The sequence below is a fragment of the Giraffa tippelskirchi genome, chromosome 1 (assembly GCF_054371585.1).
Source record: "Giraffa tippelskirchi isolate mGirTip1 chromosome 1, T2T-mGirTip1v1.2.pri, whole genome shotgun sequence".
Lineage (NCBI taxonomy): Eukaryota > Metazoa > Chordata > Mammalia > Artiodactyla > Giraffidae > Giraffa > Giraffa tippelskirchi.
In genome coordinates, this window is record NC_137275.1 from 128,018,437 (window position 1) to 128,022,604 (window position 4,168).

Genomic DNA, 4,168 nt, shown 5'->3' on the forward strand with positions numbered 1-4,168 from the left:
TTCATGCTCCATCTCTGTTAAGTCTACCCTTCAGGCAGCCAGTTTTCTCCCTCTTTTCAGCTTACTGACTTCCCCAATTTTCAGTGTGGTGGGAGGTATTCCCAGTGGAGTAGCTCTTGCTGAAGCAATCCTACAGTATCTCTAGAAAAATTTCTGGTAAGGAATGGGTGGGAAAATCAGTGTTTATCAAAATGTGCATTTATTTTTTAAATTTATTCTCACATCTCAAAACAAGATATAAGTATTATACAGCTAAGCACTGCAGAAAATGTTTGTCTAAATTTTGGTGTATGTATCATTAAGAGGGGCTTCTCAGGTGGTAAAGAATCTGCCTGCCGGAGTAGGAGTTGCAGGAGACACAGTTTCGATCCCTGGGTTGGGAAGAGCCCCTGGAGGAGGGGGTGGAAACTCACTCCAGTATTCCTGCCTGGGAAATCCCATGGACAGAAAAACCTGACAGCTACAGTCCATGGGGTCGCAAAGAATCAGACCCAACTGAGCAGGCACGCCAGCGTAGTTAAGAGACTTCTTCAGGGAACTTAACAAGTCATTACAACGGCAAAATCGACAACAAAAATCCCAGCTTAAAATTATTCCCTTCAGTTACATCAGCTGTTCCTTTCAGATGGAAAACACACCTGATAATTCATTAACATTTCACCCAAAAGCACAAAAATAAATTGCGGGAAAATCATTTACAAAATTATAAAAGAAGTTTCCTTTTCCCCCCACCTCTACTGTATCTGTTACTGATAACCAGCTACAGCCAGGTTTTAGTAATGCATACAGTCCAAGAACATCTTGCTTTCTCTGAAAACTGACATTTTTTCCCTTTTGATAATCAGAGCAAAGCACTTAACCTCTTGCTTTGGCTGGCCAGAAATCTTAGTGCCAGCTTTTCTATTTGATCACAGCAGTTGTGGTGCCCTTCATCATTGCTTCATATGTTCTCTTATGCACTCTTAACTGTTTTTCTTTTCCCATTTCTGTCTCTCTGAAAACTCTGTATAAACTTGCTTAAAAAGAGAAAAGACACGTGGATTTAAGTTTAAATAGGTTTATTTGCAGCTCTTCATAAGAATTATATGAAATCCCCTAGATATGTAACTTGGTCCTTTTATAGCTGATTCTCTTATTGTTCTGTTATCAGATGTCATTAATCATTAAACTAAAGAAACATTTTAAGCATGTATGCCTCACCAAACCCCAGGCTAATGTCAGGGAGAGGGGGAGTAAATGACAATTATGGACCTACTGCTCATACAATTTACAGGATCAAGTAAAACTTGCAAGCTATGTGTTTAGCAACTCTACTGTTATCAGTTAGAACAATTAAGTGAATATTTAAATTGAGATCTGACTCAAGGTTACTTTAAATTGATGCTGACTATTAAATACTTATGGACTTCCCTGGTGGCTCAGATGGTAAAGAATCCACCCACAATGCAGGAGACCTGAGTTCAATCCCCTGGAGAAGGGCATGGCAACCCACTCCAGTTTTCTTACCTGAAGAATCACCATGGACAGAGGAGCCTGACAGGCTACAGTCCATAGGGCCGCAAAGAGTCAGACACGACTGAGCGACTAAACATACACACTAAATACTTGAAAAATACAAATGAAAGGTTTTTTTTTTTCCTGAAAATATCAGAAGGTAGAGCACTCACTTTTGTCATGATTTTTCCTTCTATCTTGATTTTAACTTTGGTCTCGTGAATGCTAATGATTAGGGTTAGCTTTTGTCAACTCACATCTTTATTAATAGTCAATACCATATTTTTCCAAAGATAAAAACTGGAAACTGTACTCACCAAAAGCATTTTAAGAGAACTATCCAAGCTGGTGGTCTACACAGGGACAGCATTCCCTGTATGCCTTGTTACTTGAAATGTACCCTGAACTAGGCAGTTCAGTTCAGTTCAGTTCAGTCGCTCAGTCGTGTCCGACTCTTTGCGACCCCATGAATCGCAGCACGCCAGGCCTCCCTGTCCATCACCAACTCCCAGAGTTTACCCAAACCCATGTCCATCGAGTCGGTGATGCCATCCAACCATCTCATCCTCTGTCGTCCCCTTCTCCTGCCCCCAATCCTTCCCAGCATTAGGGTCTTTTCCAATGAGTCAACTCTTCACATGAGGTGGCCAAAGTATTGGAGTTTCAGCTTCAACATCAGTCCTTCCAATGAACACCCAGGACTGATCTCCTTTAGGATGGATTGATTGGATCTTCTTGCGGTCCAAGGGACTCTCAAGAGTCTTCTCCAACACCATAGTTCAAAAGAATCAATTCTTCAGTGCTCAGCTTTCTTCACCATCCAACTCTCACATCCATACATGACCACTGGAAAAACCATAGCCTTGACTAGACAGACCTTTGCTGGCAAAGTAATGTCTCTGCTTTTTAATAGGCTATCTAGGTTGGTCATAACTTTTCTTCCAAGCAGTAAGCTTCTTTTAATTACATGGCTGCAATCACCATCAGCAGTGATTTTGGAGCCCCCACAAATAAAGTCTGACACTGTTTCCACTGTTTCCCCATCTATTTCCCATGAAGTGATGGAACCAGAGGCCATGATCTTTCTGAACATTAGACTTTAAGCCAACTTTTTCACTCTCCTCTTTCACTTTCATCAAGAGGCTCTTTAGTTCTTCTTCACTTTCTGCCATAAGGGTGATGTCATCTGCATATCTGAGGTTATTGATCTTTCTCCCGGCAATCTTGATTCCAGCTTGTGTTTCTTCCAGCCCAGTGTTTCTCATGATGTACTCTGCATATAAGTTAAATAAGCAGGGTGACAATATACAGCCTTGATGTACTCCTTTTCCTTTTTGGAACCAGTCTGTTGTTCCATGTCCAGTTCTAACTGTTGCTTCCTGACCTGCATACAGGTTTCTCAAGAGACAGGTCAGATGGTCTGGTATTCCCATCCCTTTCAGAATTTTCCACAGTTTATTGTGATCCACACAGTCAAAGGCTTTGGCATAGTCAACAAAGCAGAAATAGATGTTTTTCTGGAATTCTCTTGCTTTTTCAATGATACAGCTGATGTTGGCAATTTGATCTCTGGTTTTCTGCCTTTTCTAAAACCAGCTTGAACATCTGGAAGTTCACAGTTCACGTATTGCTAAAGCCTGGCTTGGAGAATTTTGAGCATTACTTTACTAGCGTGTGAGATGAGTGCAATTGTGTGGTAGTTTGAGCATTCATTGGCATTGCCTTTCTTTGGGATTGGAATGAAAACTGACCTTTTCCAGTCCTCTGGCCACTGCTGAGTTTTCCAGATTTGCTGGCATATTGAGTGCAGCACTTTCATAGCATCATTTTTGAGGATTTGAAATAGCTCAACTGGAATTCCATCACCTCCACTAGCTTTGTTCGTAGTGATGCTTTCTAAGGCCCACTTGACTTCACATTCCAGGATGTCTGGTTCTAGGTGAGTGATCACACCATCGTGATTATCTGGGTTGTGAAGATCTCTTTTGTATAGTTCTTCTATGTATTTTTGCCACCTCTTCTTAATATCTTCTGCTTCTCTTAGGTCCATACCATCTGTCCTTTATCGAGCCCATCTTTGCATGAAATGTTCCCTTGGTATCTCTAATTTTCTTGAAGAGATCTCTAGTCTTTCCCATTCTGTTGTTTTCAGAATTATACCTAAAAGGTGTAATTTGTTCGCCAGAGTAATAAAATGCTATTGTTTGAAAATAGGGCAGTAAATATAAAATGGAATGAATACATAAATAAAAATGGAAGTGTTAAAAAAAAACTAAAGTTAATCCAGAACCCAAATAAACGGATAATACAGAGAGCCAGAAGTTGGGTCTTAACATTGTATAATGACGGCATTTTCTGTATGAAGCAAAATACTCACGTTTCTTTGGGTATACCAAGCAAAGATTAAATTGGGCTCATTAAAGAGCTGCAATAAACACTTCTGAGAAAGTTTCTAAAGTCTACTTTTTGTTGAAAGTTGGTAATTTTGAAGTTCCAATACTTTGGCCACCTTATGCGAAGAACTGACTCATTGGAAAAGACCCTGATGCTGGGAAAGATTGAAGGCAGGAGGAGAAAAGGACGACAGAAGATGAGATGTTTGGATCACCAACTCGATGGACATGAGTTTGAGCAAGCTCCGGGAGTTGGTGATGGACAGGGAATCCTGGCATAC